Genomic DNA, 24,887 nt, shown 5'->3' on the forward strand with positions numbered 1-24,887 from the left:
GTAAATGTTAAATGCTCACCCTAATTTACTGATGGGTAAGCTGGAAATGCTAGGCGTCAGTGAAACTCAGTGTTCCGTTGGAGATATTTGTAAAACAGTGATGGCTACATTACCCATGCCTCTAACCATCTGTAAACTCTGTGTAACATCTGTCCTACACAGTGGCCTGGACATGTCTCATCCTGGACACCTCGACTGCACACCTGTGCCAGTCTGATTTACCCTGCTGTCTGCCTCATGATGCCCCATCGCTGGGGGGAATCCTGTGTGGAGGGTGCCATTTTCAAATACATACAAGTCCAAGTGGGTCCATATCTCAGGTATTTTGGATCTGTGCCCCCCTTCCTTGCCATTTAAGAACCTCATAGCAAGGAATAGCCCATTAAACCCTTACTGCAATGGAATTCTCCAAATAGGCTTATTAACCACTCATCACAAGTAAACGCTCTTGTACCCAGTGTCCCCAGCCCCTCCAGCTCCTGACCAACCTGGAGCCTACCTGCCTGACCTACAGGTAGTGGTGCACCCCTTTTTCTCGGGATCCAAGAGTGATAACCTGTCGCTTGCTGTACAGAACAGTTCCTGGCTTCTTGGCCTTACTATTCTTCATTTTCCCTGCTAATAAACTACATTTTAGTACAGCAACTTAATGGCATACTGGAAGGTCCGTCTTTATGTCTGTTTTTCTCTGGCATTTCTAGTAAGAGTTCTGCTTGAATTGTTTGATTTAGGTGATGCACTCATTGGCTTGCATAGAACCTGAGCCAAACTGCCACTTCAGTCCTTTCTCAGTAACAGCTTTACATCAACATTTACCCTTTTTCTGAGAGCTGGTGTTCACACAACTTATGACTCATCACTCACGTCTAGTACGGTTAAGATCATTTGCGCAGCTGGTATCATGGATGAATGGTCAAAAGTTGTGAGGTAAAACTCAATGATGCGTCTGCTAACGCACTGTTTAGGTGGTTCAGATTTTACCCAACAGTGAAGGGAAGCACAGTGGAAATCATTTGTGAAAACACACAAAGTTTGAGAAAGTCTTCAGCCCAATCATTGTCCTTATATTTTAAAAGTCTGTGAGTGCTGATTTTTATGCTACATTTGTCTTAATATCTAGAGAAGTTCCTCACAAGGGTGCAAGAATTTTTGCTTCTTATAAAACAAATTAACACAAAGAGTTAGTGACAGTTTAAGCACCCTTGGACACAAGAACAGTGACTAGTACCCACCAGGAAGAGTAACCTTTATATTACGGGGTGCACTGATTTCTCTCCACTATGAGCTAAACACTATGGTTTGCTTCACACTTCAGGAAGACATACTCTGGTATTTGTTGGTACCTCAGAAAGGCAACCTCCTTTTCAAAAGAACTCAGATTTCACAGAGCTAAATTCCCACCATGATTTCTGAGTAAATATGTAAAGTTACATTGGTGGGGACACAAGAAAATCACATCAGGAAGTTCCATTTTTCTAACACTACAATTATTTTCTGATGCCTGATGTATTTTTCTGAAAGGCCGATTCTGAGGGGAAAAGAGAGAGAGAGAGATTGATTAAGATGGCGTGGGAAGGATGGATAGAGACCCACAACTTGGACCATTGGCTGCTGCTATGGCAAGTGCACTAGCAGGGAGATGGATTGAAAGGTTAGCAGCTGCAACACATACCAGGACTCTGATATAGGACACAAACATCACAGTAGATACATAAACATGTGTGTCACAATGGCAGCCTGTCAAATTGTATTTTAGCCCATTGTCTTTCTATCTTTCATAGAATTTTTAGGTTCTACCTTAAACACGGATGAAAGACTGAAGCCTTTGATGTGTTTTGTTTTCATCAAACCTCTTAAATTAGGGAAACTTTTCTCCTTTCATCTGGATAGTGATTTAAGTACTCTGACTTGGCTACATGAATTTGTGTTACTTTCTGAAACATCAACAGCCTCCCTCAAAAACATGGCTTGTTTCTTCTATCGTGTGGCACTTACGATGCACATGACTTTGCAACACTGCAGAGGAGCAGTAAGTGGGCAGGAAGGTAGAGTGGATACCCACCTTCTCCACCTGCTTTGGGTTTCAAGGTTGCTCAGAAGAGCACACCACAACCACAGCTAGGTGGAAACAGCTGCAGCTGATGGCACGAATCTCTAGCACTTCTCTCGTCCATTTTCTGAGGTGTGCATAACTGGTTCAAGAAAAAATCCAAGCTCTTCTGTGTCTTGCCCACAAACTCAGTAAAGTCCAGAGCTGACCTCCTGGGGCAGTCTGAGGCCAGCATCCAAATGCCCCAGGAGTCTCTGATGTCCCAAAACAGGCTCACTGCCCGTTATGTCCAAATCTACTCCCTGCCAGCAGGACCAGAATACATTTCTTTGTTTTCCTAAGATTTATTTATTTGAAAGCCATAGCATCAGGAGAGATTCGAGGATACAGAAAAAGAGAGACAGGGAGACCATCCATCCGTTGGTTCACATCCTACTTGATGGCAACCTCCAGGGCTGGGTCAAGCTTACGCCAGGAGCCAGAATCTCCAAGCGGGTCTCCCCTGTGAATGGCAGGGGCCCATGGGCGTAGGGCATTTCCCACTGCCTTCCCACATACATCGTGAGAAATCTGAATTGAAAGTAGAAGAATTAGGCCTAGAGCGATGGCTCAATGGCTTAATCCTCACTGTGCAAACATTGGGATCTCAAATGGGCACCAGTTCAAATCCTGTCTGTTCCACTTTCCATCCACCTCCCTGTTCATGGTCTGGGAAAGCAGTAGAGGATGGCACAAAACCTTGGGGTTCTGCACCCACATGGGAGACCTGAAAGAAGCTCCTGGCTCCTGGCTTTGGAAAAACTCCAGCCTTTTCAGCCATTTCGGGAGTGAACCAGAGGTTGGAAGATCATTCTCTCTGTCTCTTCTTTCTTCCATAAAATCTGATCTGTCTTTTCAATAAAAATAAACAAAACCTTTGATTTTAAGAAAATAAAAAAGTCAGGACTCAAAGTGATATTGCATTGTAATCTGCTGGCTTTGAAAGTGTTAGTACAATCCATTCCAAAATAACTCTAGTCTTAGTGTGTTATTTCTTTTACTTCTACTGTTCCGCTTCTTCAGTGTTGTGGAGTCCTTAGGGTTGTGCAATGGATGTTGTCATAATTCTCAGATACCCAAGCTGCTCAAATTTCCTGTTTTTCCATGGCAACATTAGTTTATTGGTGCACTGATTGCGTAGATTTTGGGTGTTTGAAAGGGAACACAGGTGTGCAATGAAGCACAGAGCAACTGGGAGAGGGAAAGGAGAAACTTCTGTGAATCAGCACTGCGGAGCCTGGACAGCAACACTGCAGTTTAAGGACAAAGATGGCCTTTCTTCCATGCTGCTGAACAAGACCCTCCCCCAGCGCACATGCACACACACACACACACACACACACACACACACTGTTTTATCAATGGTTTCACAGGGAAATTTAAAACAAAAATGTCTTATCCAAATAAAGGATGGTGAATGTCTTCACTAATTTATTAGGCACAACTCACCAACAAAAAAGCTAATATGTAAGCAGAGTAGGGGAACAACTCTCCAAATGCATTTACTTAAGACTGTTAGTGAGACATGATGCATTTTTGGCTAAATCATAAAACCACTGCTCTAGAAGTGTCACGGCTCTTTGAATAGCCATGAACTAAAAGCAGAGATGTGACCCCCATGAGACTCCAAGACTCAGTCTTCACTGAAAGTATTTGGTTCTTCTGTAAATCACTGCGTGTACCCTGAGAAAAGACCAGTGTTCCATGAGTCTGTAAAGGAGCAGCCCTGTATACACAGGACACAACAAATCATCATGAAGTATGACTTTGAGTGTGACACTGCCCTGACTTTGAAGCCAGAGTACGCCATGTCCTCACCTTTGAAGGCCAGCACTTGTGTTCACACCAGAGGGATGATTTCAACTTAGGGAAACAATGCTTGTGAACTCAAACTGTTACTCAGACACAGAAGACAGCAAGGAACTCTTTAGCTCTTGTCTGAATTTAGACACAAGGACTGAAGACAGATTTTACTGTGTTTTAAATTGGAAAGCATAATATAGCAAAGTTGTTGGTTTTCGAGTTGTAGGAAGGACATTATTGTTGGGATAGAATCTGATTAACATGTCAGGTTTTAGGAGTATCACAACATCTCCCAAATTCTAAAGCAAATGCTTTTAAATTTTCGTTTTTGCCACTGGATTAAGAAAATAATAATAAAAGCTAGAGCCCATCCTTATTGCTACTATCCAGATGTTTTCCTGTCCTTCAAATGGATAAGCCCTACAACTAAAAACCTTCCATCTGGTCCTGCAGCTGCTCGGACCTCATTCAACCCTGAGCTGAACTGTGGGCTTATAGTCAGACACAGCAGTGTGGGTAGGTGAGGGGCCCTACCCAGGTAAGAGAAAAGATGTGCATTACCCTGCTAATGGTGTTGACTCGGTAGCCTTTAGCATAAAAATGGAGAGCAACAAAATCCCTAAGGGAAGTCCTACAGTGGAAACAACTTTGCTCATCAGGATAATGTTGCCCAAGAGTTATCTCATGTAAGGTGTGTGTGGTGTGTGCGTGCATGGTATGTGTATGTGTGTGTGCATGTGTGATGTGTGTATGTGTGGGTATGTGTGATGTGTGGTGTGTGTGTGTGTGGTATGTGTATGTATGTGTGTTGTGTGTGTGTACCTATTTGTAGCCTTATACTAAGAATCATTTTCTGCCTATTTGGTAAATCAGGCACAATATTAATAATATTAATCTCATCTACATGGACAGAGTAGAGGCAATGTTTCTGATGCATAAGAATATTGACAAAGAGGGAACGTTAGCTAATTTGGTCATGTTTGTTGTCTACCAATGCTAGTGGACATCTCACTCATTGGCATTCTTGAAAAAGGCACAATCAAGCCAGGCAGTGTGACCTGAATATCTGACAACCAAATTTAAATGTGCAAGTGGATAACACCTGCCAGTGATAAAGACAAATGAAATGGCTTATCATCAAAGTTGAATGGAGTACAGATGAAAAATTTACGGTTGTTATCACACAGCCCCTTGAGTCTGTTGCCATGGCATATCTGCTTACTGAGATGCGCTGTGCCCCGACCAGCAGGCACGATCAGGGAGGCAATCACAGCCTTCAGCCATGCCCGTCGACTCCCACGGTCAGGCTCACTCCCACATGGGTGCTGTAGACATAGTCATGGTGGTCAGAGAGCCTCTCGATGCACTGCCCTTGCCAGCAGCATCTAGGTTCCACAGCTGCACCTGAGGCTGTCACCTTTCCAACAGTGAAACCAAGCAGGTGTGGCAGCAGTTAGGCGTCTCCCTCTGGGTGTAAAGTAGGATTTCACACCCAGGCCTGCAGCTACCCTGGCTCTGAAGCCTCAGCCACTGGACCCTCTTCAGTCATCTGCTCAGGACTCCTTCAGGTGCATACCTCTGCTTACTGACGGCTCTCAGCAAAATGCACTTGCCACTTCAAGTCTTCCGCAATCTACCCCTTATTGACCAGACAAGGTCAGGTCAAACTCCTGCACTTCACATTACACATGCCCTTCTGATGTGACCCAGCTGGAATATTCCCTGCTCTTGCTCTGCCTTGTAGGTTGCTGGTAATACCATTTATCCCACCTCAGGGGCCAGTGCCCGGCTGGGTTCTCGCCCTAGGATTCAACTCCGCCTGTGAAGTGTCCACCTCCTCTTCCTTGCAGGCATTTGGTGCTGTTGAGAGAACAAGACTTGAATACATCAGACTTGGTTTTTGAAAACTCCATGTCATTACTTACAAGCTGGCCACCACACTGAATTTTATATTTTCCTGTAAATTTTGACAACCACATTTCATTGAAATATGAATTGCTGGGATTAAGTTTTCTTTAATACTTATTTATTATTATTGTAAAGGCAGACCAGATTTACGGAGAGAAGGAGAGACAGAGAGAAAGATCTTCCATCCCCTGGTTCACTCCACAAGTGGCCTCAATGGCTGGGGCTAAGCTGATCTGAAGACAGGATCCAGGGGCTTCTTCCAGATCGTCCATGCAGGTGCAGGGTCTCAAGGGTCTGGGCCACTCTCCATTACTTCCTCAGACCAGCGGCAGGGAGCTGAATGGGAAATGGAGCAGCTGGGACACTAATCAGTACCCGTATGTGAACCTGGCACTTGCAAGGTGAAGATTTAATCTTTGAACCATAGTGCAGGTCCTGGAATTAAGTATTATAATGAATGAAAAACACCTCAGCATTGCTTAAAGTGTGGGTTGTATTTTATTAATGTTTTAGACACAGCTCATGCTTTGCACGTACCACACATTCTCCAGAAAGTTCACTCCAGTCTTTCATCCCTCCTCTCCACACACAGCACCCCAGGCCACCCGTGCCAAGTGACCCTGTACATAATCGTCCCAGTGCAGGAGAGCTTTGTCCGAGCACCTGAACCAAGACTCATTCCATGTTCAGAGTAAAGGGCCATTCATAACTGCTCACATCAGTAGAACACAATGTTCTGAGTTTTCAATCTTTTGAGCTGTTTTAAATTAACTTTTACAGCATTATACTCTCCCCTCAGATGATTTTTCTCCTGACACCACAAATTCTGCCAAACACCCAGAAAAGGAAGTAAATATTTGAGTCATTAATTTTCTGCACTCTGTTGTATCTTGCTGCGTTAATTTCTTCATTTCAGTCTAGTTCGTAAATTCCAGAAAGACAAAGCTCCATTGTCAGTATGCCTCACCTTCTGCAGCATCTGCCACTTTAAAACTCTCGTTTATTTCATGGATACAAATGAAGGGCAAATGATTAAAGAGTTAGCTGTATTATAATAAAAACTACAATCTTTGTATACAACAAGATAGGCAGCAGACAGATGAGTCATACAGGCTTGTATTGATTCACTTTTTGCAAAAAAAATAAAAAACCTCTTTTTTATTACAAATTTTAAGATATCCACTTGTTATTATTTTTTCATTACAAGTTTTTTCTTTAAAGATTTTATTATTATTGGAAAGCCGGATATACACAGAGGAGGAGAGACAGAGAGGAAGATCTTCCATCCGATGTTTCACTCCCCAAGTGAGCCGCAACGGGCCGGTGCGCCAATCCGAAGCCGGGACCAGGAACCTCTTCCAGGTCTCCCACGCGGGTGCAGGGTCCCAAAGCATTGGGCCGTCCTCGACTGCTTTCCCAGGCCACAGGCAGGGAGCTGGATGGGAAGTGGAGCTGCCGGGACTAGAACCGGCGCCCATATGGGATCCCGGGGCGTCCAAGGCGAGGACTCTAGCCGCCAGGCCACGCCGCCGGGCCCTCATTATACAGTTTTGTAGGTAAAGGAGTTCCTCACCTTCTCCCCTTCCTCACCTTCCATTGCCCCCACAAACTCTTTTCCCCTATATCATTAAAACAGTCTAGTCCTTCAACAACAGTCACAAGTCCAACATTCTGCTACTTAACTGCATCATGAGACTGTGGGTACAAGCTGTGCTAGAAAAGCTAGTGTTGTATTGCCAAAGTATAGTGACAGTTTAATCAGGCGTTCTTTCATTCAGGATTAGAGGTGCCTATTGCAACATATCTTCAGTTTTGGGTATTCTAGTCTCTGTTATACAGTTTGCCTGAGAATATATGTATATGCATAGTTAAATATCTGTTTTGCATCTTGCATTAATGTTGCTCTATATCAAAGAGAACATACAATGTTTGTCATTTTGTGATTGGTTTATTTCACTGAGTCTAATTCTCTAAGTTTGAGACCATTTTGCTGCAAATGGTAAGTTTCCATTCTTTTAATGGCTGAATAATATTCCTTGGAATAGATGCACCACAGTTCCTTTATTCATTCTTCTTTTAAAGGGGAGCTGGGTTATTTCCATGTCTTTGGTATTATGAGTTGTACTGTTATAAATAAAGGGTTGCAGGTCACTTTCTCACAGACTTGCACATATTGACAGGAGTGGGATGCATGGGTCAATGGAAGATCAACTTTCAGTTGTCCGAGCACTCTGCGTACTAACCTCCACACCCACCAGTAGTGTGCTATGACACGTTTCTCTCCAGATCCACACGAGGAGAGATTGTCAGTAGATTTCCAAATGTAGAGCCGTCTCACTGGTATTGGGTGGAACCTCAATGTAATTTTAATTTGTATTTCCCTAATAGCTAGAGAATCTGGTCATTTTTTCACATGTCTAAATAAAATAAAATGAGACTACATCAAGCTATGGGCCACTTCTGTCTTTCAGGGTCTGTGGCACACAGGCCACCTGCTGACGAAGACACTCTGCCAAGCACTGACGGGGAGTCTTGATAGGCCTGGTCCTGCTCTGCATGACTTGGTCTGCTATTCTTAGAAGCCTCCATGGGAGGCCCAGATGCACCTCTGTGGAGAGGAACTCAGCAGGGCCTCACCAATTATGCATCAGCCCTGCTGTAGGCTGTGGGCCTAAATATCCACAAGACCAAATCGGAGGCACCCAGAGGCTAATTGGGCTGAAAATGTTCCTTTGCTAAAGCTGCTGGTGGGAGACCTGCAGGCAATTAGGTGCTAATGGGTAAACCCAGGCCCCACAGCCCCTTGCTGCCCACTGCTGTGCACTGCAAAACAAAACGTGCCAAGTGAGTGTAATTCTCTGAAGCAGTTCCCTGGTATCCCTTTTTCTTCCAGGAAAGTATTTAGTAGCATTTTGTTTAAGAGATGTTGCCTCTGGGCAACATGATGACCACTGTGATAAACAAAAAAGCAATTATCTCACAGACACTTACCTTCTACTGGAGGAGGAACACTCACAGTGCATGCAGCAAATACAAGGGAAAAGCAGGGCCGTGCTTGGCCTGTGCCTTGAAGCCCACTGCAGCACTCCGTGGTGGGGCTGAGGGCCCCGTTCAGTTCCAGCCTGTGCGCACCAGGAGACCAGAAGAAGCCCCTTTTCCTTCTTTGCACTCAAACTTCTGGTGAAAGCCACGTAGAGTCTTGAGTTTCACTTTGAAATGTTCCTGTCTCACTGGGAGCATGGCCATCCATGGAGGTGTCCCCATGCCAGGCCAGCTCAGATGCACAAAACATAAGCTGTGCCTGGCAGTAACTAGAATCGGGGCTAAGTCAAGGCCAACAGAACACGCATGCAGCATGCATCGACCAGGCATCTGCCACAGTCCAGATTCTGTTCTGTGCACTGAAGATACCAGCAAAGACGCCTGCTTTCATGGCGTGTGGAAGGGTGGTGGTGGGAGCAATGAACAGAAGGGACAGAAAAAGGAAAGTGGTCACGCTTAAGAAAGGGATTGCCATGGAGCCTCGTAAAGCAGGACGAGTCAGAGATGCTCCGTCATCCTAATAAATAAATCTAAAAAAAAAAAAAAAAGCGAGGGAGCAAGCCATACAAGGACCAGGGGTAGAAAATACTATGCAAAGGGGACAATCGGGGCCCAACTGTCTGGAGTGGGAGGCTGCCCGCTTCGTGCGTCCAGATAGCATGAGGACATTCAGGGAGCAGCTGCTGAGTACGTGCCATCAGTGCAAAGGAAGAAAGTGACAGCTTTGGCAACTAAGAGACTTTGATCAAATAAAACATTCGTTCAAATGATGATGACAGTGTTAGTGGAAATAATGAAACATGTGGATGCTGAATATTATTGAAGGTCAAGCTGAAGAGCATGCTCAATTGTCACTGAGAGTGAATGTGTGTGCAGGTGCGTGTGGACACTAATATGCTGTGTATATATGGATATTGGCACATCAGTAGGGAGTACGTGTGTGTGTGCACGCACACCTGAGTATGTTAACATAGACAGGGAGTATGTATGTGTGTGTGCACATTTATGGGGAGAGTGTTGTGTATATATATGTGCTAGCATACAATGTGGATAGTGCAGCACCTATATGTTGACATTGATGGGGAATATTGTGTGTGTGTGTGTGTGTGTGTGTGTGTGTATCTTCTGGCATGCACAGGGAGTACATGCGGACTGACCAACAATGTGGCTTACCCACAGCTGAAGGATTTCTGGGACATGGACTTTCAGTGTTAAACCCACAAAATCCTGCATGGACGGAGTTGAGTCGATCCCCTCAGTTAAAGAAACAGAGATGCCGAAGGTGACTGAGGAATCCACAGCAACTGGCATGAGGCTGGACTCACCGCTGCACAAAAGCCCGGGCAGCTGGAAAGTCGCAGGGAAGGCAATGGAAAGGAGAGGAATTAAGGGTAGCTTTTTTGGTCCTTAATATTAAAACTGCTTGTTGCACATGCAAGTAGGTCTTGGCGCTTTGTACAACTCAATTCCAGAGAACAAATCAAAGCAAGAGAAATAAATGTGAATGTCATCGGAATATAACTATATTAGGTTGTTTCAGAATTATTGAGGTCAAATAAAGTATCTAAAGCAGTAAATGCAATTCCGAAAAGATCTGAAGGCTGAGACCTGGAACTCTCCAGTGCTTAAGATGCTGTGGAATGATCAGGCAACAAAAACAAAATTTGAAGAAGAGCTGCCCAGATCCCAAATGAGAAGAGTAATTCAAGAAGGAGGGGCTGACCACAGCTGTGTCCTCAGGTGCGTCGCAGTGAACATCATAATGGCTCGGCTGAGTGGATCTGGAGAGAGCTGAAGTACCATCCACAACAGTGTCCAGGCAGAGTTGAACAGGCAGTGGCCACTGCCCAACGAATGAAGCAGGATGATGTGACTCTGTGATCGACCAGGGAGGGGACCACACTGAACACCCAGCCTGCTGGGGAGGAGGGAACTGAGGACTAGGTGGGCGCCTTCCTCTGCCCAGCACAGAGGTGGCAAACATAGATGTGGGGTGCCCGGGATGTCCTGTGCATGGCACAGCTAGTACATGTGAAATGTAGGTTCACGGACGGGGAGTGCCTTGGATGTCCTGGACATGGCACAGCTGGTATATGCGAGATGAAGGTTGAGCAGAGCAAACATGGCTCCACCACTCTGCCCAAGTCAAGCTAACACTCATCCTGGAGCGTTTGGAATGCTGAATCACCCCAACTTTGTCCTGCACTACATGTGATATACATAAACAAACCAAGGAGCTGTTGTCTTCTCCCATAGCCCCATTTGAGATGTATAAAACCTCAGTGCTCAATATTCTAGGCATCATTTCCCTCACGCGATCACCCCACCATGTGAAAGTGGGCCTGACCAGTCTGTCTTTGCCTGAACTAAAAGGCCCTGTTCCCAAGCACCTCAGAACCTAACACAAGACAATGAAAAATGCATATGCATTTCCAAGGTGAAGATAGAGACATCAAAGAAGTTGTAACAGCTGAAGGATTCTTTGGGTTCCTCTACATGGAGAAAGAGCTGTCTGTAGACCACTATTCTTTTTCACATTTTCTTTAAGCAACTGTGAAGTTCTTGAGAGTCAATATTTAACTCTCAGAAAAGCAATGTGAATAAAGTTGCAGATCAGTGCACAAAAATGCTGAACCTTTGCTTTTTAAGAGCACCAGAATCTTGTTATAACAGCCAGAGTTTATGCAGGTCAGGTGTTAACATCCAGCACAACATGCATGCATTCATTGTTTCAGACATCAGGAAGAAGGTGGGATGCTTGCTCTAGGAGGGCTCCCGAAGAACGCCATGCACTTCTAAAGGTCTTGCAGTGGGTACTCACACTGCAGCCCCTTCCCAGTCAGGAGAACACTAGCAGAGGTTGAATACACTTACAAGGCAAGAACAAGACAGGACCAAGACGCAGGATCATGCCAAGTACATGGAACCAACTATGAGGAACAGGAGCAACCCTCAAAGTTATTTTTTCTCTGCAGACTTCTGGGTTAAGCATTTGGCCTAGCAATTTAACCACTTGTTGGGTTGCCCAAGTCCCACTTTAGGTTCCCCAGGTTGAATATTTAGTTCAGCTCCTGAATCAAACTTCCTGTAACAAGCACTCTGGGAGGCACAATGATGATTCGAATGCATCAGTCACTGCCAGCCACATGGGTGACCTGTACCGCATTCCCGCTCAGGATTGTGGCCTGGCCTGACCTGGACATCAGAGAATGAACCAGCAGGTGAGAATAAATGGTTTCTACCCAACTCTCTCCTTTGTCTCTCCTAGTCTCAATGTCTTTGATTCTCAGTGTGAAAATTATGGTCACCTGATGCCTGATGTCTCCTTCCCAGCATCTTGTTAACATTTCTGGCAACAAGAACAAGACACACCCGAAAGAGAGCAGGGCAGGAGACACACGCACCTAATTGGTTCTACCATGTGGCTTGAGAAAAGCCTGGGAGGATTTTGGAGGAGGTTCATAACACAAAGAGTGGTGTCACGAAGGGCAAAGATGTGTCTTGTAGCTACAAGAGTTAAAGTGAATGGCAGCTCTCTCAGAAAATGTCCACGGACTGCTACATCCACTCTGCCTGCTGCAGTTCTGGGTCTGGGTTGTAACCACAATACTTACGCACGACCTCTGTCCCCAGTTTTCTTTACAACGGTTGTTTGTTCTCCCCATGCTACCCTGGTTGTTTTTGTTTCTGGGGGCTGCCCTAACAGAGCACCATAGCTCGGTATCCAGAAATGTAGCAATTTACTTTCTCACACTCTCAAGGCCAGAAGTTTGAACACAAGACTGCATTCCTGTCAAAGTCTCTGAGCAGGGTGTTCCTTTACCTGCCTTGCCCCGGGGGCTGCCAACAAGTGTGGCTGTGCTTGTCTGCGTCAGCTTCACTTCTGGCCCCAGCCCTGTCATCTCCATGTGGTCTCATTCCCACTGTCAATGTCTTCTGTCTCTTCTAAGGCCACCCATATTCAGATGCAGAGACCAGTCTCACCCAGGATGATCCCATCTCAGGATCTTCACTGTATTCTGCAGAAATCCTTGCAAACATCCTTTTCCAGAGGTCACACTAAGATTTTCATTGACAGGATTCATGAGACCACTATTCAAGTAGACTTGCTACACCTGTTAGTAACTGATGGATGGTTCTGTGATGTTGCAGCTCGCTGGGAACCCAGTACTATCCTCTGAACTGGTTTCTCAGCTGTATTGTGGTTCTCTTTATGCTCTGGTTTCTGGAGGGAAAATTTATACTCACTTCAGGAGAATGAAAAGCTCCTTGCCTCAAGCCAAAGCTGACAATGGCAAAGCCATAAACATACGCACCTTTCTTTGTATATGAATATGTATGCATCATGATGCATATATGTATGGATCCATGTGCTAATGTATGCTTGCTATGTGTACATGTAAATGTGTTGCATTTGTGCAAATGTGTGTATGCACTGTATTTGTGTGTGTACATCCAAACATACACAAGAATGTATAAATGTCAAGGAGCTACACATCAAGGCTTGGTACAAACCCATTGTTCATTCACTAGGGGCACAGCTGGGACAACCACCCAGAATGCTGGTCTTGAATCAATTTGCTTTTGAGATATAGTGGACTGTACAGGTAAGACTTAGCAAAGAAAAATCTGGATGGTAGGTGGTGGTGATGGGGCAAGGTTTTAACTCTCAGTGCTACAAGGGATTGGTACTGACTGCTTCTGAAGCTGCCTGGGTGTGCATCGGTCTCTTGTACCTCCTCCCTTCATCAATGGCTGTGGGCTTCAAGCTAAGATCAGAGGATCTGGCCAAGTCTTGTCTCTTGCCAGAAGTACCCAATTACTCAATGAAAGCTGAAGGCAGTTAGTTGGCAAAGAGATTGGATTCTTCAAGGATTTAGTTGTCTAGTGACTTTTAAAACATAAGTGTCATTTGTTCACTTACACCAGAAGGTCGGGAACTTAAACCAGGGCTGTTTGTTGAAAATCATTATTCCTTTGTCCTCAGTGGTAGATTTAGTTCTGATACCTGCTGTGCACAGTTCCATTTGAAGCCAGCTGGTTCATCTCAAGGAAATCACATCTCTGATTCAGTCATTTCTTTATGTTCGAAAGCCCACTTATTGAATAAATACATATGGAAAACTTACCATGGAGCAGAAGCTATCTAAGTGACTGTGATATTACGGTGAATGAGGCGTGATGAGGCTCACTTTTGAGTTGGGGTAGAGGAAGTGGTGGTAAGAAACTAAATAACCATCATGATAAATACGTGTATTTGTAGCACATTGGACTTGTGCAATTGCTTCAGGAGAGAAGCAGAGTGAAGATTATCAGGACACTGGGTGGGGGGCTGGTTGTAGGAAGGAGGCAAGTCCAATGGGGTGATCGAATGAGAGCTGGGTTTCTGCACAGGACTGTGAGTGATGGTGGGTGGTGCTGTGACCGGCAAGGCAGAGTTGCTGCTGCTGCTGTTTTCTGAAAGGTTACGGCTCAGTTGTCATGCATTTCAGGGTTCATTCACTCATTCATTCTTCCAGCAGGCACTTATATAGTGCTTGCTCTGTGCCACACATACTGTGTGACGCTGGGAATAACAGACACCAAGATGATCTCTCCTAAAGGAGGGGACCGGTAAACATCATTATGTGACAGAGGGATAGGATCATGGTGAAGGAAGCTGTTTGTGATTGAAGAAGCCTGGGCCAGAAGAACCTTGCATGCAAGGCCTTCAGGAAGCAAGGCCACCTCTCATCAGGCCTTAGGACACCCCAGGAGTCTAACTCCAGGTGAGAAAGCAGGTGTTAACAAACAGTAAGATCCTGGGTTCCAGGATGAGCAGCCAGATCATAAAAACACAGATGAAGACAAAGTTTGCAGATTGCTCCAGGCATGAGGCATGGTTGAATACAAACAGGACTTCGAAACAGGACAGGGGTTGGAGAAAGGTGATTACAGAAATGGAGAGGGTGGGTAAAACTTTCAGAGCTTCGTGTGATTCTCCAGAACTGAGAGATAACAGAAAATTTCTAGCTTGTCACAGTGGCCTGGTGTGACTGGTTCACTGTGGATGGAGCAGCGTCATGAATGGAATGGGGAGGTTGAGACTGGAAGTGGAAGATCCATGATGAAGCTGTGATCAAGGAAAATACCGAATGGATATATCGAGCCTGAGAATAGGTGTTACAGGTAGTCAGAAAGAAGAAGGAGGGGTGGTTACCCAACAGAAGTCCTCGTGGAGCTGGAACATGTCACTGAGAAGCTTGGGGGTGCTGATGGAACAGTTATGGCACAGGGAAGAGATAAGGAGCAGAGTTTGGGTGTGAATCACATTAACCCTCTCTGATAATATGTGTGTGACCCTGAGGTTGAGAGGCACTGAGTTGGAAAGTCAGATGAGAGGCAAGAGTAGGGACACAGAAGAAAGCAAGTGGCAGAGGTAACACAGATGCGCCAGGTAGGACGAGGGAGTGGCCAGGGTCCACAGGAGTCAAAGGAATCCTGAAAATAAAGGGAAGGATAGATTAGAGGTAGTAAGGCACTCAGACTGGTACATAAACGAAAAATTTTGAGATTAGTATCAGAGTAGAGAATGAAAATGAGTATCTTTGAGAGACACACGTCTTGGAGAATCAAAGGGCATATCAGGAAGAACGGAGTTGTCTGTCGTAGCCAATACTGCGGAGAGGTGGGATTAAAGAACTGGACATTGTCCCAGCTTGACCTTGGCAAGCAAATTCTGTGCTGAGGTCGGGGAGTGCCCAGTTCCAGGAGGAGGCATTGGAAGGGAGAAGAACGATGGTACAAGTACAAATCTTCCCTGCAAGCAAGGTCTGTGGCAGTGAAGAGAGAGGGAGGCAGATTTGAATGAAGGATCTGCATGCTAGGATATTTCAGTTTAACCCATAAGAGACTGAAGTCGAGCGCACTTGCTAGATAAAAGGGATTCGGAAAACAACAGAATGGGAGATGTATCAGAGGCATAGCAGGAGTCCTGGCTGGAATGTGTTCTTGAAGAGCCCGGAGATGCTTCACACCAAACACATCCCGAATCTCACCCATGTGGTCTTCCCTGCTCTAGACCCACGTACTGATCAGCACAGGACACAGCCTCACCAACTGCTGCAACTGGAAACGAGAAAGTGGGAATGGAGTCTCCAGTGTTTTTGCTGCTTCTCAATCCTCGTTACGTTTACAGTTCCTGCCTTGCTTACTTACTGCCATCGTTATTTCAGATCCTAAGCAATTTATACTTGTGGTTAATGGAAATCCATGAAGATGACTTCCTCCAGCAGTGCCCATACTGTAAAATACCCTTTTATAATGTCTGGCCATGTCATTCCCTTACTTATAACTCTCCAAATGCACCTATTCCATGCCATTAGAATATGGACAAATTTCCTGGCATGTCTTGCCAGTACCTCTATTACTTCAATTTTCCTGCCTCTTAATATTTACCATACCATTACTCATTAATCAGGCCTGTTTGAAACACTATTTTACTTAGGATTGAAAGTGAGGAAATAGGAGAGAGGGAGAAATACAGAGAAAGAAAGTGAGACACACACACACACACACACACACACACACACACACACACAGGTAGAATGGGCAAGCCGACATGTGCTCATTAGCTCATTAACTACTGGATTTGTTCAAATCTTTATGATTACTGTCTGCACACTGTACAGCTCTCTGTGATGAACTCACTGTTGTCAATAATCAGCCTCAAATCATCCCAAACTGGCAGCGTCTTCATAAAACCTGTTTCCTTTCAGATTTCTAGCACATTCCAGGAAAGCTTCTGTGGATAAGCTAGAGTTTTCAGTGTCTTCGGGTCAGTTGCTAGGCCGGTACGCCCATGCTCATGTGCTCGGCCAGGAGTGTGACTCAAGAGAGCATCTTCTGGGGCTGTCAGTCAATCCTGCTCCCTCAGCAGGAATTCTGAGAGACATTTTCACGGCTGATAAAAGACCTCTTGCATGGTAACTGTGCTGCTGCTTTTTTCCCCATTAAACATTAAGACAGTAAGGTTAGTGATTACAGTGTAATTGTATTCTCTGTGTCAGATACAAAATAAATACTTCTTGAATGAGTAGATGAATAAATGGATTAACAGAGAATGACCAAAAAGGATGTGCTGGTATGGAGGTCAGAGAAGTGTTGTGGTTAATCTTAGATAAAAATCATTAGCTGTGTCATAAAAAATATGGCACGGGACAACATGGACTGTTTTCAAGGGGGTGGGGGAGGATTGGTAAGGTGGGTTTCATGTAGGGTTTGGTTGCCAGGTGACTCAAGTTTTCTTCCTTTTTTTTTTTTCATGAAATGTCAGGTGAGATCATTTTTGTTTTTGAAAGTGAAGTAGAAAGCAAAAATGTGGCTGGAAGCAAACAAACAAACAAAAAGGCACAGAGAGGAATGGTCATTAATGAGATTTAATTTTCTTCAGTCATGCCCAATGACTGGAGTCATTGATCATGCCGCTGAGCGACTAGAAGTAGCGGATGCTGCATTGATCAAGAATGGGGGATTTGCCAAGTGGGTCAAAGAGCTGAGGACAAAGCCAAGCCCGTGATGCGGTACAACTGTGAGGCAGACACTGTATGCAATGGGAAGGAGAACTACTGCACAGAGAAGTTTTCAGTTTGTGTTGAAAATGTCTGTATTTGTTTGCCGTGTCTGACATAATGAAAAGTCACAGGCTGAGTGGCTTTAATTCTAATTTTCCTCCTATATTCAAGCGGCCAGAAGTTCAAGATCAAAGGGATTTTCCTGAGACCAGTCTGCTGGACTCACAGATGGCTGTCTTTTCTCTGCGTCCACACATGCCTTTCCCCCTGTGTAGACAGACAAGGTGCTGATCCCTATAATCTCATTTAACTCTAACTACCTCTTTAGAGGTCCTGTCACAAATATTTCACATTGGGAATTAAGGCTCCAAGCTAAGAAATTTTAGGAAGGACACAATTCATGCCATTAGAACTCACTCCATCCAAGGACATAATTCACTCTGTCCTCTGGACTCCTTAAGTCCATGTTTTTGTGTGTGTGTGTAGAATGCAAACACCCTCATCCCAATAACCCTGGAAGTCTTACCTTTCTGTATCCACTCTGAAATACATATGTTTGAAAGTTCAAGTTTGATTGATCTGGAGACAAATTTGTATATGATCATTAACCTGTCAAACTGAGTGGTTTATGAACCTCCTAAATATGATAGTGAAATAACCATAGGACAGAAACTCCCAATCCCGAGAACAAATTGGAAATAAGAAAGAGATGATACATCCCAAGCAAATTCATAATCTTGGAAGGCAAATGCATCTGACTTTTAGGCTCTTTTCCATGATATTTGTCCTCTAAGCCCTTGGACCCTGACCTGGGGTATGACCTCACCCTGTAGCTCTGAGCTGAGGTCTGCAGCCTGAGCTGTTGGTGCAGCGTCTGGGCACACAGAAACTGAGGAAGGAAAATGAGGAACCAGCCATGCCCGCAGCCTTGGATTTCCTGGGCTGGCAGTGGGTAATCAGTCCTGGGCATCGCGCTTGGGTGGTTCTTTGCTTAAGGGACAATAGATGGTCCCGCCACTCAGCTCCATCATAATCCTGAACAAGTCCAGTGTGCTGACAGCATTTCCAGCCCTCTCCCGAATCCCACCTCATCTCCTCACCAAAGATTGTTACAAACGACACCCTTGCTTTTTCTCCAGAAGAGACTTTCCAATTCTTTACAATATGGACAGGTTGAGGATTTTATAAACTCTCTCAAGTTTGGGTTCCTTTTTTTATTTGGCAGTCCATTTTCTCATTCACCCTTCTCCTAACTTTTTCTGGAATAAATAGGGCATTTTAGTCATCTGCCAACACGTTGCTTAGAAATCTTCCCGTTCATTACAAACTATTTATACTTTCATTAAATACTGGAACACAATGAAGCTAAGTTCTCAACCACTTTATAACCACAATAGATATGGTTTTCAGTAACATACCCCTCATTTCCATTCAGAACTTAGCAGAATCATTTTTTTATTATTATTATTACTGGAAAGCCGGATATACACAGAGGAGGAGAGACAGAGAGGAAGATCTTCCATCCGATGTTTCACTCCCCAAGTGAGCTGCAACGGGCCGGTGTGCGCCAATCCGATGCCGGGAACCTGGAACCTCTTCGGGGTCTCTCACGCGGGTGCAGGGTCCCAAAGCTTTGGGCCGTCCTCGACTGCCTTCCCAGACCACAAGCAGGGAGCTGGATGGGAAGTGGAGCTGCCGGGATTAGAACCGGCGCCCATATGGGATCCCGGGGCATTCAAGGCGAGGACTTTAGCCACTAGGCCATGCCGCCGGGCCCAGCAGAATCATTTTTAACACTCATATTCCCACTGAAAATCTCTTCAAGGAAATCAAGGTTTTTACACATTGAACCTCAATGATCTTCCATTCTTTACTCGGTACACAGTCCCAAAGCCTTAGCTACATTGCTGAAGTATTTATGTTGGTGTCAAATCTGCAGTAGCAGTTTGCTAGGTCTACTGTAAGAAAAAGCAGCAGGTTGCATTACTCATGGTAGGAATGTCACTTAGTCATCAAGGCATAGTGGTAAAAGCACAAAAGTGTAAATGGAGAGAAGAGATCATAACAAACCTCCAAATTGAGGAAAGCCTACGAAATAATTGGATTTTACTGTTCAATAGTGTGAAAACCGAGCAGGCATTTGGTCCAGCGGTGGAGAGTCCAGCTGGGAAGCCTGCACACCACATTTACCATGTTGGTGTTTGCACCGTACCTCTGCTTTTGACTGCAGCTTCCTAACCATGCACGCCTGGGGAGGCATCAGGTATGGCCCAAGTACTCGCATCCCTGCCAGCCACCTGGAAGCCATGGGTCGAGCTCCTGGTTCTTGACCAGGCCTTGCATTGTGGGAATTGTAGGGATGAATCAGAAGAAGGGAGCGCGATCTCTCTCTCTCTCTTTCTCTCTCTCCTCTCTCCTCATCTCTTTACCTGTTTGCTTTCAAATCCATAAAATAAAAATTTTTAAAGAAGTATGAAGATCAAGGTGTGAAGACAAAGATTAAGCAATTCTTCTTAAAGGAGACCAAAAGGTCTAATTAAAAAGTAAAAATAACTAGAAGAGATTGTAAAAGCAATGCTAATCGTGACCCATGGGATTCAGTAAAACAGACTTACACAGACTCCTCATTTTTTTGGCTAAAATATAAGTGAAGTATCCAGCATAATATATATGTATGTTTAAATGAGTCCTCTGAAAATAGGAAAACCAATAATGAATATAGCGGCATAATATAAAGAAAAAATATCCATACAACCAACAGAAGAATGCTCAATTTTATGAAGACTACATTAGTCTCTTTTCAGAAAAAAGCCTTGGAAATATTAGTCAAGAATGAGCACAGGCACCAAATGGCCAATGTTGGAAGCATTTGAGGACCTGGCACAACGGCTCAGTGGCTAAATCCTTGCCTTGCACATGCTGGATCCCATATGGGCTCAAGTTAATGTCCAGGTTGCTCCATTTCCCATCCAGCTCCCTGCTTGCGGCCTGGAGAGCAGTCAAGGATGGCCCAAAGCCTTGGAACCCTACACCCATGAGTGAGACCTGGAGGAGGCTTCTGGTTCCTGGCTTTGGATCAACTCAACTCAGCTGTTGCAACCACTTGCAGAGTGAACCAGCAGGCGAAAGATCTTTCTGTCTCTCCTTCTCTCTGTAACTCTGTCTTTCCAATAAAAATAAATCTTAAATAAATATATATATGTATGTATATATATATATATGTATATATATATATATATATAAAATTTGAGATACAACCAGGATTAAACAACTTATGAGGAAATCTATGAACAACATAGGCTGATATATTTGGTTACTTATGTAAAGTGGATGGAGAAGTTATAGAAATATGAAGCTACCAAAATAAATTCAAGATGGAAAAAAAGTCATTAAAGAAAGCAACTTATTTACTAAAAAGGTTTCTCCCAACAAATTAAGTCTTCAAAAAGTAGCTGTAATTAATATTCAAGAATAACTATCTCAAATGCTTTAAAGAATAGAAAAAATACATCACATCTTCAAATCACATTTTAACATTTTGTTATTGTTATTGTTGATTGTTGCTATTATAATCTGAAAGGCAGGGACACAGATAGATAATGGCACCCGGAAGTCCATGCTGGGTCTCTCCTGTGGGTGGCAGAAATCCAAGATCTTCAATCATCACTTGCTGGCTCCCGGGGTAAGCACTGGCAAGAAGCTGGGCCAGAAGGAAGAGCCAGAATATCAACCAGGCACAACAGCAGCAGGGTGACCATTGTGTCGAGGGCCTGCCCTGCAACTCACAGTTAACGGCTACAGTAATGTTGATTTTTTCTCTAAATGTAGGTGAACGCAGTAAGAGTAGCAATATATCAAATTATATTTTTATGTGCATAGACATATTGATATTTTTATGATTTTAAGCATTCTAATTAACTCACCAAAACTCTATATAATTGTGTTCTGACATGGGTACATATGACACAATGTCCAGTACAAGAATGTATATTCTTTTTTTTTATGTTAAGGTCATCTTTTTTTTTTAAATTTTTTTTATTAATTACATTGTTTTATGTGATACATTTTTTTTATGCACTGGGATTCCCCCCGCCCCTCCCCAAACCCTCTCCCTCCCCACGGCGGATTGCTCCACCTTGTTGCATTTCCATAGTTCAAATTCAGTTAACATTCTTTCATTGGAGGTATTCACCAAGCATAAAGTCCAGCCTCTTATTGTCCTGGTAAGTTCAATGGTTTCTTGGTGAGACCATCTCTGGTCTGAAGGCAGAGCCGGCAGAACATCATCCCAATCAACCAAAAGCCCCAACATAATATTTCCAACCATTTACAACATTATGGCATTAATTGACATGGTATTGATTAACCAACATCTTAATAGGAAAATGCAGGTTCTCAACCACAACCTGTGACTTTCTCATAGACATTTCAATTTTGGTTTACATTCAACCGTGTTCTATACACCTTAAAATGGCTTAGATTGCTATTCAGCTGTCTCATGCCTATTTTAATTTTAGTATTTAGCAGTTGATAGCATTGAAGCATGATTTAGCTGAACCTAGCTGTTTTTCGGGTGGTCTAACTCTATAATTCTAACAGGATATATGTCAACAGTTTAGGTGAGCATGTTTAGGAGGGGTGTGCAGAGAAATCTTCCATACCCCAGTTGGGAGTAACTAATCTTTGTGTCCCACCCAGTGAGGTAAAAGTGCATCCCCATTGACCGTTTCCTGTCTGTTTCTAAGCTTTCCTAGTTGTTCTCTGTCTATCTATTCTAGTTTTGTTTGTTTGTTTGTTTGTTTGTTTTGAGGGGTTTCTGGAGCGCTCCTGATGGTTATTACGAGAGGGGGTGGGGACCCAAAGTTGGAAGCAGGCAAGGACCAGAGAAAGCTCCTCTCCCTAGTCCTGAAGGAAGTTTACTGTTCTTCTGTTTCTGCGGACCACTCAGGGATCCTGGTTGTTGTTCTGATGACCTTGGATCCTGCAAGGCAGGATTTGGGCTTCTTCCATCCCATGTGATAGATCCAAATGGGGGTGGGTGACCTCAGAGTTTGTGGTCTCCGAAGACACTCCATTTCCCCGTGGTCTCCTTGGCAGTAGGGATGTAGTCCTCGGTGTTCATACTGATAGTCCTTGGTGAGGATCTGGGAGTCTTCAGGGTTGGGATATAAGCCTCCTCCTGTCCGCCTGCTCCACTCTGGGGTCCCCCCCTGCTCTATGCGTATGACCTCCTGTTAAGAGATTGTTAGGATTACTCCTGATTCCTCCATATGCCTTTGTAGTTTTGCTATTGTCTAATGCTAATTCGAGTCTGTTGCCTATGAGTTACCAGTTATGATCCTGATAGGTTATATTTCCCGTCTTCCTCACACCTTCTAGGGTGATGTAAGATTTCTCTGCTCTCCCATCCCATTTCCTAGTATCATGGGGCCTTTCAAGTACATTAGGTTTTACAATTCTTTGATGTAGATCATAAGCACTCTGCCTCATATCATTGGTTACTTCACAATATCTTATTGCATGAGATACAGGCTGTTTGGGGTACGATGGCATCATCTTTCTCAAGAGACTTTTGTGTTTCCTTTTAGTTAAGCATGTGTTGCTTACTCAGTGGCACATTATTTTATCAGGTTGCTACAATGTGTTGTTGATGTTGTTGTTGTTGTTGTTGTGCTCGATGTGGCTGTTATGAAATGATGTCAATCCGAAAAACAGTAATATTATTTCAACCCCAAAGAATGTATATTCTTAAAATGTAACATTTCTTTGTGATGAAAACATGAAAGTTCTTTGTTCTAATTTCTTTGGAGAAGTGCACAGTAATCTATAATTGTGTCCCAGCATCACCCTATTCAGAAGAGTCAGAATTTCTGACATAGAACTGCCAGTTAGCACCCACTGACTAACTCTCCTCATTCTTCCTGCCCTCCTACTTCCTCCAGCAACCACCATTATATTCAAGCTTTATGCCATCAACTTAGCACATGGTTTATTTTACGTAACACAATGACTTGTTCCATACCTATTGTAGCAAATGACAAGATTCATTTTTATGACTGCTTAATAATTAATCCATTAGGCACCTGTACTACAATTTCCTTATCCATTCACGGTAAATGTGCATGTAGGTTGTTTATGTTTCTTGGTTATTGTGAACCAAGCCACAATAGATTGGGGTGGTGAGCAGAGGTCCACAAAGCGACACATACAATATTCACATTCCAGGACCATTCGCTGCTTAGCCCATAATGTAGGGTTGGTTCATCATTACAAAATGCTGGTGCGTGTTTTTTCACTAGGCAAATACTCAAGAGACAGGACCTACAGAAAGAAAAAAGACTTGTGGGAGGAAGTTCAGGATTCATCCAAGCAAAAGGAACAAACTTTGCATATTCAATGAGGATCCAGGAGTGGGATGGACTGTGGTCAAGGAGGAGCATGGTGTGGATGCTCTGGGAATGAGGATCTGGAAGTGTGTTGCAATCCTGCATCCTCACTTTAGACAAGGGAGAATGCCCTTGAACTTACGAAGGAAGTTACACGAGGACTCTGCACGTCAGAATGGTCACCAATGCGCTGTTGGGGGATTGCTCACCTCTGCAACTGGAGCTCTCAGCAAACCTGGAAACTAAAAGGAAATTTCCTTAGAAGTCCACTTTTATTCCCTAGAGCCAAGTCACGGTAATAAACCTGTCTAGATCCAATACCATCTCTCTAATTGGGTAACATCCTTCCAGGAAAAAAGCCCTGAATGCCCCCCATGGGTAATTATGGCCCTACAGTCACATGGCCCTAGGTGTGGACCCAACTGACAAGCAACACCATGTCCCATAGGTCTGTAGATAGAGATGCCTAACATTGGAAGAAAAAGTAGCTACAGGAATAACAATCTTAATTTTGCCAATTTATCTAGAATAGCATTCTATTATAAACAGCATTACAAACATTTCTTCAGTTGTCACCATTAAAACTGCATGAAATAACTGTCTGAAATGATTATGGTAAACATGCTGCTGGAGGAAGCAGAACATTCCATCTTCGTTGCATATTGCGTGTTGGCCATAGGCCCCCAAACTGACAATCAAATGACAAGCTTGTACTAGGCAAAATTTTGTGCATTATAAAATATCAGAAAATTTTAAGGTAAAAATATTTTTGTATTTGAATTAAAAAAAAAACAAAGAATAATCTTTCTTTATTGAGATCATATGCTTTCATTGGTTGTGTGTGTGTGTGTGTGTGTGTGTTAGAATTCTTAGTTCATTGTGTGGGGTGACAGTAAATGGAAGATTTCATTTAAGAACTTTTTTGAAAAAGTGAATATTGAAAACTTGATTCTGTATTGCATCTAAAATTTTTGGGGTCCTCAAAAAAAATCTGGTGATCAAAAGAAGCCATTTATCACAGTAGTTCTCAAAATTGATTATATTAATTTTAAAATATCTTTTCCCCATGAATCACAGGGCTCCAGGGCAATGAATGTTATGGTCCTT

Source organism: Ochotona princeps, chromosome 1 (genome assembly GCF_030435755.1).
Source record: "Ochotona princeps isolate mOchPri1 chromosome 1, mOchPri1.hap1, whole genome shotgun sequence".
Taxonomy (NCBI): Eukaryota; Metazoa; Chordata; class Mammalia; order Lagomorpha; family Ochotonidae; genus Ochotona; species Ochotona princeps.